The sequence below is a fragment of the Enhydra lutris genome, unplaced genomic scaffold (assembly GCF_002288905.1).
Source record: "Enhydra lutris kenyoni isolate GAN:26980312 unplaced genomic scaffold, ASM228890v2 scaffoldscaffold23, whole genome shotgun sequence".
In the NCBI taxonomy this organism is placed as follows: Eukaryota; Metazoa; Chordata; class Mammalia; order Carnivora; family Mustelidae; genus Enhydra; species Enhydra lutris.
In genome coordinates, this window is record NW_019154107.1 from 19,355,976 (window position 1) to 19,369,957 (window position 13,982).

Genomic DNA, 13,982 nt, shown 5'->3' on the forward strand with positions numbered 1-13,982 from the left:
GTGTCCTCTCCATTCTCGAAGAGCAGGGTGGCCCCAGCCCTCTAGGATTTGCTTTTGGTGTGCCAAGTGAGAGCCAAAGGAACGTGAAAAACGGTTCCCTCTCACAACAAAGCCTGACTTCCAAGATCATGTCTTCAACTCAAAAAAACCTTTTTTGCGAAGTTCAGATGGAAACACTCTGCCTTCCAGTCCCCAGTTCTAGCCCCTTTTACTTCCCTTAATTCCCTCATCCCAAGCAGATGCTGCCTCAAGGTGACTAGGGACAGTGTCAGCCACATGGAATGCAGAAGGGAAAAGTGCATTAATATGCATCTCCAGATATGATTATCACTCTTCTTACAATTCTTTAGGAACAGTTTAGTAAGTGCCAGGCCCTGTTCTGTGGGCTTTAACACTAATCAAATCATCTTAATCCTGGTGACAGCTTCATGAGGAAACGGGCACAGAGAGGTTAAGTAACTTGCCCAAAGTTGCACAGCTGGCAAGGTCAACCAAGGATTTGAATCTAGACTGGCTCCAGAGTCTATGCTTTTAACCTCCTGAGCTCTTCTCTCCCTCCACTGCCCCCTTCCCCTCTGTGGCGCTTCATTTCTGTTCTTGGGAGACACAAAGGTGGCAAGCTGCGAGGAAGCATTCTTTCCTCACGGGAGACCCAAGAGGTCTCACTACTGAAATGCCTTCTGGGAGGAGCTGGAGTACAATATTTAAGAAGTAAATAAACGCTTGGGAAGACGACCTCAACTGTATTTACTATCAACCATTAAGCACCCCCTCCCCGCTGTATTCAATCTGTCTCTGTGGCCTTCCCGTCGTCGTTTGCTTCAGGCCCTTTTGAATTCCAGATCCTTCTGTTAACCTGGGGTTGTTTATTATGCAACTCTCCCACTCACTACTGCTTCTGGATTTCTCCTGGCAGTCACTGGTACTCGGCCCTACACGATTTACATGTTTCCATGCGATGATATGTTGCTTTCTGGTTATGTCCTCCGTGCGCGTTTTACTTCCTCGCCTTGACTGGGAATTCCTTGAGGACATGGGGAGGGGGGTCCTGCATCAGACTCGCAGCCCCCCAGCCGCACCCCCTGCAGTGTAGGCAGTACGGAGTAGCAGCTCAGTGAATTTGTGGAGTGATTCACTTGCGAAAAGATAAATGATTTCTGTGACGTCATTGATGTTTCAACTTCTTTCCCTACTTGCTTACGCTTCAAAAGTTCGAAAGTTACACGCCATCTCTAGGTTCCTTTATATTTCAAACAGATGTGGTGGGCTCCAGGCTCTGTTAGCTCTGCCAGCTCCTTCCCGAGTGACTCTGGGCAAGGTGAGTTCACCCCTCCCGTGCCTCAGTTTCCACAACTGTAGAATCAAGATACAGCTTTACTTTCCCACTAGGTCGACGTGAGGAGTAGATGAGCTAACACACACTCAACACTCAGACTAGAGCCCGGCATGCTGTAGATGTGCAATAAATGTCCGCTCTACAAAAATAGATGCATTTTCTTCATTTACCTTTTAATGACACTCCTGCTACCCCCGGGTTTCTAGACCACACATTTACCCTCACCTGGCGAAACACGATATTTTAAACATTTTCAAGTTTCTATGCATTCACCCATTTCCTCACATTTTCAAATAACGTGATTTCTGAACGGACTCCTTGACAGGCTCGTTCTCCTCGGCCACCAGGTGGCGGTGTTTGTTCAGCCAGGGACATAGCGATGGCCGTCGCTTTACACCGGAGTCCAGCCTGAGCTTGGCCTGCTGTTTCAGAAGTCACACACTCCCCCTGGGTCGTCTGATGGGTTGTTCCTTTCCTTCTGCTTCTTTTCCCTTGGACCGCTTGACCCACCTGTGTTCTACATCTAACCACCTCCTCAAATATGCACCTTGTAGACAGTGGCCTTGCAGAGACCCGGTTGAGGCTGGCATACCAGCTAGCAAAGGTGCCCACCAGAAATAATGCTTTCAAAAAGATCTGCTTTGAAAATTCGGGAAAATTCAATAGTAAGTCACCAAATATTCAATCACTAAAGGGGCAGGAAAGGCAGATGCCCAGCCAGTGTCTTTACTCTAAACTGGTCACTCCATTCCCAGCCCACAGTAGGCCAAGATAACCAATCAGGACATCTGTTGCCACCCCAACATTTGCCAAGACCTCAGTCATGTCAGCACAGCTCTCCACAAAGGTTCCAGTACACAACAGGCCAGCAAGACAAAACCACATTTGTCGTCCCAGGTAGGCCAGATTTCTGGGTCTGAGAGGGTATATGTGCCGTTCTCAGGCCTTACAGCCTGCACTTAGGGCTGCTGTCTAGACCTCACCGCCATTCCTCTTTCCCAATATGAGAACAACAGCAAAGCATTCATAACAGCAGCTATCACCAATGAGCCTGTTCTATGTGCAAGGCATTAAGTGACTCACAAGCATCATCTCATCTTCAAAACAGGGCTGAGAAGTAACAGTTATACATGTGGAAACCATGGTGGGGGTAATAGTTGGTCTAAGGGGCGCCTGTGTTCTCAGTTGGTTAAGCATCTGACTCTTGATTTCGGCTCAAGTCATGATCTCAAGGTTGTGGGATCGAGCCCCCTGTTGGGCTCCGTGCTCAGAAGGGAGTCTTCTGGGGACTTTCTCTCCCTCTCCTTCTGTCCCTCCCCCCTCAAAAATAAATAAATCTTAAAAAAAATTGGTCTAAGTCATGCAGCCAGGAAGTGGAAGAGCCAGAGTTGAGTCCAGGCCATCTGACTTGAAAACCCTTGCTCTTAACCTCCCACTCCCTTGAGGGCTTCTAAGACATCACATGTTCTTGCTTCAGAGGTCAAAAGTAGAACAATGCCTGTTATCACCCTTGTACCCACCCCACACCCACACTTGCCAGATGTCACTCTCCTTCACCACCCGTGGCTCACAGCTCTGCAAAAAAATCAGAGTTGGCAACTTGACCTGCCACTCCTGAAAGGCTGTGTTCCTTTACTCTGGGGTCCCATCTCCAACAAGCTGGGAAAGAGCCCTTATAATCCCCACAGAGGCAAGTTAACACTATGGCAACAGGAGGTTGGCCATAGGGTGAGGGAGGTGACAGGATCTGCTGTGCCGAAGGAGGCTGGGTGAACTTGCAAATGTGGGGAAAACACAAAGGGCGGCTTGCAAGGAGGCATGCCAGTCCAGAGCTGAGGTTTGACCTCCCCGAGTAAGTCAGTCATTCCTCCAGACCCCGGGGAAGGGCTAGCTCCTGAAAGGCCCATAAAGAAATAAAGAAATTATCCTCCGAGTGCCTCTTGAGGTGAGGGAAGGGGTCAGCCCTTCCGTATCCGGGGTGAGATAGGTTGACACACCATTTCTGGGACACGATGCGTTGGACAAAGGCTGGTGACAGATTCCGCATGCTTGCCGCTTCAGTCCTGGGTCACATTTACCTTTCTGTTCTGATGAAGAAGAGGGAAGAAACAGATTGCCCTCATGGTTTTGGTTCACTACATGATGCTTTATTGGCCTGAAAAATGCATAGTCATGGAAACCGTGGAAGGCTTGTTCTGGAAGGGCCCACCAGCCTAGTGTTGCCATCCATATCTTTTGTAACTTTTGGGATCCCACTAAGGGATCCCAAAATCAATTTAGGGGGGTCACAGTCTGATTTTTTTTTTTCAGAAAAAGGGAAACAGACTAGAATAGAATACAGAGGAAAGTAGGAAAATGCATTGCATGTATCACATCAATTATTCATTATTCTTCGGGGGAATTTTTGTTTCCATTGTATACATTTATGAGTATCCTGAGTCACAATGTAGAATGTATCCTCATTGTGACTGTGGTCAGAAATGTTTGTGAATCTCTTAACCCAAGTCTCAACTTGACAGAATGGGAAATCCTCCTTTTGTTCAGAGAAGGACAGTATTTGTAATCATCAGACACTGGACACAACTCAAATAGCCACCAATTCTAGGAAAGAAAAATAAGGTGTGGCGTAATTATACAGAGGGAATTTTATCTATACAGCAAAGAAAGTGAATGAACTATAGCTATATGTGACAAAATGGATGAGTCTTACTAATGTTCTTTTGAACATACAAACACAAGAAAATGTCTACTTTATGATTCAGTGTATGTGAAAATTTTAAAAGGCAAAATTAAACTCTGTGACTTAACCCATAGGTGGTAAAATCATGAGGAAAATAATAATTGCATAAAGCCAGGTTCCTGGTTACCTCTGAAGGGAAGGCAGTTAGACTTTAATCAGAAAGGGATAGACCAAGGGAGGGATACCACAGGACTGGTAGTGTTCCATTTCTTTTTTTTTTTTTAAAGATTTTTATTTATTTATTTGACAGACAGAGATCACAAATAGGCAGAGAAGGAGGCAGAGAGAGAGAGAGGAGGAAGCAGGCTCCCTGCTGAGCAGAGAGTCTGATGTGGGGCTCGATCCCAGAACCCTGGGATCATGACCTGAGCCGAAGGCAGAGGCTTTAACCCACTGAGCCACCCAGGCACCCCTACTGTTCCATTTCTTAAATCTGATGGTGCTTACATGGGTGTTCACTTTAAAATTATTAGTTAAATTGTATATTGATTTTTTTAAAGAAAGGATTTTATTTATTTGTTTGAGAGAGAGAGAGGGAGGGTGAGTGGGAAGAGGGGCAGAAGGAGAGGGGCATGAGGGCAGAGAGAAGCAGACTCCCCACTGGGCAGGGAGCCCAACGAGGGGCTCGATCTCAGGGCACTGAGATCATGACCTGAGCAGAAGGGAAATGCCTGATGGACTGAGCCACCCAGGAGCCCCTGTACATTGATGTTATATGCCCTTCTAGATATGCATCTTTCCTGATTTTTAAAGAGATTTTCAAAAGTGAACAAATTGGTACCTTTAAAATTTGCATTTTAATTAGTTGCTGTAAAACATCTTGTCAATGAAAGTCTCACAGAAGTAATGATATGGTTAAATTATGCCAGGGCCCGTTAGTGTTGTCCAACAGAAATTTCAGTGATAATGGAAGTGTTCTACATCTGCACCACTAATGACAGGTAGATATTGAGCACCTGAAATCTGGCTACTGCTGCTGAGAGATTCAATTTTAAATTTTATTTAAATTTAAGTATTTCAAATCTAAAGACCCACATGTGGCTAGCAGCTACCATATTGGGCAGTACTGGTCTAGACTCATTCGCTTGATATAACCATAAGTACTAATGCTTTATCTTTAGGCCATCCTAAATTTGAATCCTACCTCTGTGACTACCACCATAAGACTTTAGATGAGGTACTTGGTTTTTCTAATCCTCAACAGACTGATTTGTAGAATGGGGATGAGAAGAAATACTTCTTAATCTTGATGCGAGCACTGTATTGAATTAACGAATGCAGACCACCTATCACAGCCCCTGCCAACAGTTGATGGTCAAGCAGTGTCATTTTCCTTCCCACATCTGTGTGGCCATCTTGAAATTGGGTGACCCTCAAATAAGGAGTGGGTGAGAGAACTCAGAAAATGTGGTGCTATCAACTTCTCACCTCTGACAGTAGGTCTAAGCACCCTCGTTGGAGGGCAGCAGCACCATCGTTGGCCCTCTTTTCCAGAGCTTCTTTCAGAACTCCAGCTCCAAAGAAACATGTCTACCCAGGTCTCCAAGAAGAAATGGGTTCCAACACCAGCCCAGCCCTTAAATATACAGAGAGACCACTTATTAGCATGATTTTTTTTTTTCATTTTGTCTTGTTTTGTTTCTTAGTTTATACATTTTGTCTTTCTTAGTTTCTTAGTTTATACATTTTGTCTTTATGGAGCAGGATGCATTATTTATTTCTTCCCTCAGTGAATAATTTTTCAAGGTTTTTCCCTTTTGATATGAATATTATATTATTATTATTACATGTTACTGAAACTTAGTTCATATTGTCTTAACGTTTTTACTTTTGTGTGTTTCTAATGTGTCTTAAAATATGACCAGAAGCCTTGACAAATTTGCAAATTTGTTTTAAAATGGAATTCTCATTTACAAATGAGAATGAATTGTGTCCCTCCCCAAATTCATAGGTTGAAGTCCTAACCCCCAAGACCTCAGAATATGACTGCTTTTGGAGATGAAGTGTTTAATGAGGCAATGAAGTTAAAATGAAGCCTTAGGGTGGGCCCCAGTCTGATATGACTGGTGTCCTTCTAAGAAGAGATTAGAGCAGACACACACAGAGGGAAGAGCTGTGAGGACAAAGGAAATGATGGCCACTGATAAACCAAGGAGAGGGCCTTCAGAATGCAACTGACTCTTTAAAACTTTGATCTTGGACTTCTAGTCTCCAGAACTGTGAAACAATAAATTTTTGTTGTCTAAGCACCCCCGATCTGTGGTGTTTTGTTATGGCCACCTAATACAACAGCCCTTTCTCTCATGAGGCTTTACAGGTCACATATACTTGGCCTGAAATTTTTTATCAGATACCTCAATTGTTGCAGTTTCTATTAAAATGGTCTGGTGGTTGAAATTGATTGCACATTTCTATGTGAGCCAATAATGTGAGGCAAGTCTTTGAAAGGGTAGTACAATTGGTCTGAGATTGCACCACTGACATGCTATCTTTAAAACATAGGAAGTCAAGATCCCCCTTCACCCTTGACTAGTCAGACAAGACCTAGAACATTTTTCTCAGTTCTGTGCACCACATTTATAAGGGAGGTAAAACTCAAGCATTGTTGAGCACTGTGCTGTGTGCACTGTGTACCCTTCATTATCCCCCCAGCTCAGTGAGGTGGATATTAATACCCCTCTTCCATTTTTCAGATGACGAAGCTGAGAGTAAGAAAGCTGAAATAGATTGGCTAAAGTCACACAGCTTTATGTAGGGAGACTGGATTCAAATAAAGTCCAGCAGCAAAGGGGTTAACGAAATTTGCTACTAGAGGAGGGCCTTCATTCTGGGTGACTTCAGTGGATCCAGAACCCTGCCTCACTCTTCCCTAGCCTCCTCATTCAGAAATCATCATCTCCCCCGACTTCAGCTACCCTGTCTCATAGCCATGCTCTGAACCTGGTCACCTCTCAGAAGTATACCACCTCTAAAGTTTCCATCTCAGATGTGACCCCTTGGATCACCACTTTCTGCTTCTCTCTCTTCCTCATTCACTCAAATCCAAGGTTGACTGTCTCTACCTCATCAAAACGTTTGGTTGCTCTTCGATTTTTGACTTCGCCTCCCTCCTGTATGTTCACTTCCTGGTCTTCTACCCATCTTAGACTCTACCATCCATCACTTCAGCATTGTCTTGCACACGTCCTGAACTCCCTCACACACTGTCCTTTCATACCACCTGTCAGGCAAGACCCAACCCTGATCACCTCATCTGCCTTCTTCCTCTACACTTACACATAAGTTGGTAAGAAGAGTTATGAAAATTACCACAGATTCATACCACTGCTGATCTATGATCTCGGAGCCAGGTGAGTTCTTAACTCTGCCTTGAATCATTTTGTTCTCTATAGCTGAACCCTACATCTAAACAGCAGACACAAAACTTGAAAGCTTTCTTCATTTTCCTGAAATGTCCATTAACCACTTCATTTTCAACAGAAAACATTTCCTGTTCTTTCACAAAGAAAATGGAAACCACAAAGAGGAAGTCCCTCTAGCCCCTGCCACCAGCCCTACAGACCTTTTTGCATCTGCACTCTCTTTCCCTCCTTTTACAAGAGAGGAGCCCCTCCCCCTCCGGTCTAAGTCTCCTTCCATTTCCTTCTTTCAAAGTACTCAGGAACCTTGTTCTGTCAAAGATCCTCTGTGTGTAGCTTCTTCCCTTTGTCCTAGCTTGTTCTCACCAACACTTACAAGCTCTTAATTAAAAACAAAATGAAACCAAAGCCCTCTGGTGTCCACATTTCTTCTCGAATCCAGCATGCTTTCTTTTCCCTATCAGAGCCAGCCATTTTGAGGGGACTCTAGTCTTTCATCTGAGCCCATGAACATCTGGCTCCCCTTGGATCACCACTGTCTACTGATCATGCTGTCTACTGAAACCTCATACTGAGGTCACTGATAACTTCCACTTATCGCTAAATCTGGGGTCACTCATTAGTCTGTATTGTACCTAATTCTTGGCATCAAATGACTGGTACCTGGAACTCTAGTGACTGCCAAGCCCCTTAGTTGCAGATTTTCCCTGTCTTCTCTGACCGCTTTTCCTCTTCTCCATTTCAGACTTGTCCTCTTCTCTTAGCCTTCAAACCAAAGTCTCCAAGGAATATCTGCCCTCGACCTCCTTCTTTCTTATTGCTATATTCTCCTACGGCCTTGTTTACCTTCTACTTACTTTTTTAAAAAAAAATTTTAGGGGACGCCTGGGTGGCTAAGTTGGTTAAGCAGCTGCCTTCGGCTCAGGTCATGATCCCAGCGTCCTGGGATCGAGTCCCACATCGGGCTCCTTGCTCGTCAGGGAGCCTGCTTCTCCCTCTGCCTCTGCCTGCCATTCTGTCTGCCTGTGCTCGCTCTCTCTCCCTCTCTCTCTCTGACAAATAAATAAATAAAATCTTTAAAAAAAATTTATTTTTAATTTTTTTTTCAGCATTCCAGAATTCATTGTTTATGCACCACACTCAGTGCTCCATGTAATACGTGCCCTCCACAATATCCACCACCAGGCTCACCCAACCTCCCACCCCCCGCCCCTCCAAAACCCTCAGATTGTTTTGCTGCTGGGAAAATTGGACAGCTATGTGTAGAAGAATGAAACTCAACCATTCTCTTACACCTTCTACTTACTTTTGACACTCACACCTGTGTCTCCAGCCAGACCTCATTACTGTGTTCCACATTTATACATCGGACTAACCAGCCAGGGTTTCCCCTTGGAAATCTCTCCTTCCCTACCCACCTGAACTCAATCCTGTACAAAACTGAATTCATTACCCTTCTCTGCATAATGGTTGTTCTTCCTGGCCATTTTCTCCATATGGCCTTACTGTTAACCCGGTTGCCCAAATCAGAAACCAGAGGTCAAACTTGACTCCTTCCTGTTCCTCACTCTCATCCAACTAATTCCTCAGTCAACAAATCCTGGCAATATTGCTTCTGAACTTTCCATTTCTCCCCCTTGCCATTCTCCCTAGTCTATTCAGGTCTAATTCACATCACTACCGTCTCTCACAGTGGTAGGGTAATGTCTATTTGCTGTATTGTTTGAGATTACTGGATTCTGCTGTAGAAGACAAGAAAACAAATGCGACAGGTAAAACTCATACAATGTGTTAGGCAGAGATCAGTGTCTTAGTCAGCTCAGGCTGTGATAACAAAATACTATAGACTGGGTAGCTTAAATAATAGAAATTTATTTTCTCACAGTTGAGGGAACTGGAAGTGTGAGATCAGGGTGCCAGGATGATTAAATTCTGGTAAGGACTCCCTTCCTGGCTTGTAGATGGCTGCCTTCTTGCTGTGTCTTCACATGGCCTTTCCTTGGGGATCTGTGTGTGCATGCACACGTGCTCGCGTGTGGGTGTGTGTGTGTGTGTAGAAAAAGATCCCTTTGTCATTTTCTTTTTATAAGAACAATAGTCCTATCAGAGGGTCCCACTTGCATGATCTTATTTAACCTTAAGTAACCCCTAAAAGTCCTATCTCCAAATACATTCACACTGGGGGTGGGAGCTGCAACATATGAATTTTGGGGTGACAAAATTCCAACCAAAACAATGAGTAAGTTATTAACCTGGAAGACATGTGAGATAAGTAGAGTAAGTACAGAATACGTGTATGAACCTAGATAGAAAAGAATGGAAAGAGCACGGAAACACTAGTAGTCATGGTATATATGATAAATATACATGAGGTAGTTGAGGCATAGTCTTTTACATGAGGATGATAAGGGATTCTATATTCGTGAAGTCTTACATTGGCCACCCGCTGGTGACACCTTCCTGGTCCCATGTGTCCTCTCCCTAAGAAATACAAATCAAACCCTCAGGTGTTCTGTAGACTTACTGACAAATATAGCTGTGGCTGGGTGTACTTGTCTCCCAGAGGAAGTATGTGCCATTGGTCTTAGGTACTTTCTGTCTGTGGTCCCCTGGCTTAAATCTCAAGTCTAGTGCTCACAACTGCACCATGAGCTGGGCAGGTGGATGCAGCAAGAGACAGACAGACTGGATGTATGCCCACTGCCTGCTCCAGGATTCAGGAAGTGTGGGCCCTCTGCTTTTCTGTTCCCTGTGTGCAGCATGTCAACCTACCTCACCTCTTTCCCCTTGCCATTTGCTGTGTGTCTTAAGGTTTGTCTGATAAACTGTGTTGATCAAGCCTTTTCATGTAGTCTGTGGGTCTTTTCTGTGACTGCTGGGACAGTTGGCCTGCTGGAGTACTTGGAGGCCACCATTGCCTTAAGGTAGTTTCCCACATGACTGGTGGATTGCGTTAATAGCCTCCATTCCTCACCCCTCCCTATGTGCACACCCTTCGTAATGTGACTTTACAGTTCCTCTCAAAAAGGGACGAGATGTATTTTCCTGCCCTTTGATAATGAGCTCTACCATGTGCTTTGCCGGATGGGTTGCTGGCAGACATGACGCTAGCAGAGGCTTGAAAGAGCACTTTTCTGCTTAGGTTTACTCTCCTGCACCCCTTCCATCTGTAGGAGAAGGATGTTCCCATATTTGCCTGCTGTCCCCAGAAGGATAAAAATCACAGGCTATGGAGTCCCAGCCAGCAGAACCCAGTCTAGATCAGCTGACTCCCAACTTGCTCAGCCAAGATTAGTCATCCGTCAACTGATCCACATACTCGCAAGAAATAATATCAGATGCTGTTTTAAGCTACTAAGTTTGGGATCTTTACTTACACGGTGATAGCCAATTTACACACTCACCAAGACACGTTCTGGAGCCTTTAACTTTTATTTGTTGATAGTGCTTTTTAGTTTATAGTCCATTTCTTATTGAAGGCATAGTTCTCTACTAAGACACAAATCGGATCATCTTACTCCCCTTCTTAAAGCTTTCAGTGTGTCTTGTCTTTATCTTTAGGATAAATTACAAACTCCTGCATAATCTGGCCCTGCTCATTCATCTCACCAGCCTCATTTTTGACATTTCCCTCCTCTCCCTGTTTCTTTTTTTTTTTAATTTTATTTATTTACTTGACAGAGAGAGAGATCACAAGTTGGCAGAGAGGTAGGCAGAGAGAGGGGGGAAACAGGCTCCCTGCTGAGCCAAGAGCCCAATGTGGGGCTCGATCCCAGGACCCTGGGATCATGACCCGAGCCGAAGGCAGAGGCTCAACCCCCTGAGCCACTCGGGTGCCCCTCCCTCTCTCAGTTTCAAATACATCGAGCTATTTGCAGATCCTTGACCGAGCCCTGTTCTCTGTTGCCTCCAGGCCTTTGCACGTGCTGTTTTCTCTATAGGAGGCATAGATTAGTTTCTTTGGACTTCTATCACAAAATGTCACAGATCGAGTGGTTTAAACAACAGAACTTATTGTCTTATAGTTCTGGAAGGTAGAATTCCTAAACCAAGTTGCCAGCAGTTCCCTGCTTCCTCTGAAACCTGTGGAGAAGAATCCTTCCTTGCCTCCTCCTGGCTGTGAATAGTTGTTGGCAATTCTTGGCATTCCTTGATTTGCAGCTGTGAACATTTCTTCTCCCCCCACTGTCTTCACATACTTTGTTTATAAGGACACCAGTCATATTGGATGAAGAAGGGTCCATCCCACCCCTGTATGACCTTATCTTTCATTTTCCCTAGCTTTATTGAAATATAATTGACAAATAACATTGTGTAAATTTAGGGTATACAACATGATGATCTGAGACATGCATATATTGCCAAATGATTACTATGATAAGGTTAGCTAACACCTCCATCGCTTCACATAATTAACGTTTCTTTTTTGTGGTGAGAACATTTAAGATTTAGCTTTGTAGCATCTTGCAAGCATATAACACAGTATCACTAACTGTTGTCACTGTGCTTCACATTAGATCCCCAGAATTTATTCATCTTAGAGCTCAAAGTTTGTACCCTTTGACCAACATCTTCCCAACGCCCAGTCTCTGGCAACCACCATTTTAGTGTTTGTGGAATTAGACTTTTTGTGATTCCACGTGTAAGTGAGATTAGACAGTATGTGTATTTCTGTGTCTGGTTTATTTCACTTAGCATAATGCCCTCCAGGTTCATCCATGTTGTTGCAAATGGTAAGATTTCTTTTTTTTTTTTAATGGCTGAACACATTTTCTTTATCCATTCATCTGGACCATACTTTCTTCATACCTTCTTGTTTCTAGGCATGCCTTGTAATTTTTTGTTGAAAACTGGATATTTTGAATATTATGGTATGGTGACTTAGATTCTCCCTCATTCCAGGATTTATTGCTTGCTATGGGTCACAGTTGTTTGTTTAGTGACTTTCCTAAACTGCTTTTGTAAAGAATATATTCTTTGTCATGAGTGGTATATGAGGTCTCTTTCCTTTAAGTCAGGGGCCAGCTACTTATTTGACTGACATTTCCTTAAACACTTGGAGCCAAATTGAAAAAGGCAGGAAGGGAAGAAGGAAGGAAGGGAGGGAGGGAGGAAGAAGGAAGAGAGGGAAAAAAATATACTCACCAGGTCCTTGAAGATTGGCTTCAACCCTTAGCCAGGCCATTTCCAATTCTACCTTAGCCTTCGCTTCCTACTTGCCCTGAGCCTAAAGATCAGCCAGAGGTGGAAACTTATGGTTTTCTTAGGTCTTTTCTGAGCATGTACCCTACCCTGGATGTGTGTTTGCGTGGCTTTCTAGTTTCCCCAGTCTACCCAGCAGGTTGTCAAAACCCTTATTCCCCCCCAGGAATCTCATGCCCCAGCTTTTCCTGCCTGTCAGTGTATCTATTATTTGCCCAAAGTCTTATGTTTTTGCCCCAGATGGCAGTGGATTTCCTTCTGATGTCTTTGAGGGAGGACCTTTTCTTAGCCACTTCACCTTGAAAGAACTCTGATGAGGAAAACAAAGTGCTTAGGTCCCTCGCAGAACCCCCAGATAGGTCCAAACAAATGCTGACAAATGCTGTTCCTTGGGAGCAAGGTCTGCTCCAGTCCCACTACAAACAAGTACCTGTGAATGGAAAGCAGCCTGCCGTCTTCAAGACCATTGCCACATGGGGGGAAGGGGATTGGAGAAGGGCAAGTAAAAATGCCACAAACCTCTTCTACTGTGTTTTAGTGGCCATTCTCTTAGCTAAGCATTTGCTCCATTGCTAGAAACCTCTCATTGTCTTCCAGAGTTTGGATAAGGTTTATCTTCTCAGTTTTTCCCAGGTTTTCCAATGATTCTGGGGATGGACAGGCCCCTGCATTTCCTTACTTGTCTGTATTAATCTTCTCAGGCTGCCATAACAAAACATTACAGACCTGGTGGCTTAAACAACTGAAATGTGTCTTGTCTTGGTTCTCAAGGCTAGAAGTCTCAGATCAAGGTGCCATCATGGTTTATTTCTAGTGAAGCCTCTTTTCCTGGTTGTAGACTGCTAATTTCTAGCTATGCCCTCTGTTGGCCTCTTCTCTGCGCCCATGCAGAGAAAGAAAGAAGTCTCTGGTGCCTCTTCCTCTTTTTACAAGGATACTGTCCTATCAGATTAGGACCCCACCCTTACAATCTCATTTAACCTTAATTGCCTCCCTTAATGGCTTTACCCCCAAATATAGTCATACTGGGGGTTAGAACTTCAACATACAAATTTTGGAGGGACACAATTCAGTCCATAATACCATCATTTTTGCTCACTTCATCCCTGACTTTATTATTATTATTTTATCAATAAAGTAAAAAGCTTTGGGGGTTGCCTGAGTGGCTCAGTTGGTTAAGCATCTGACTCTTGGTTTTGGCTCAGGTGGTGGTCTTGGGGTTATGAGATTGATCCCCCCGTGGGGCTCTGTGCACAGCATGGAGCCTGCTTGAGATTCTCCCTCTCCCTGTGCCCCTCCCCAACCTCAAATAAATAAATAAGTTAATAGATTTTTTTTAAATGCT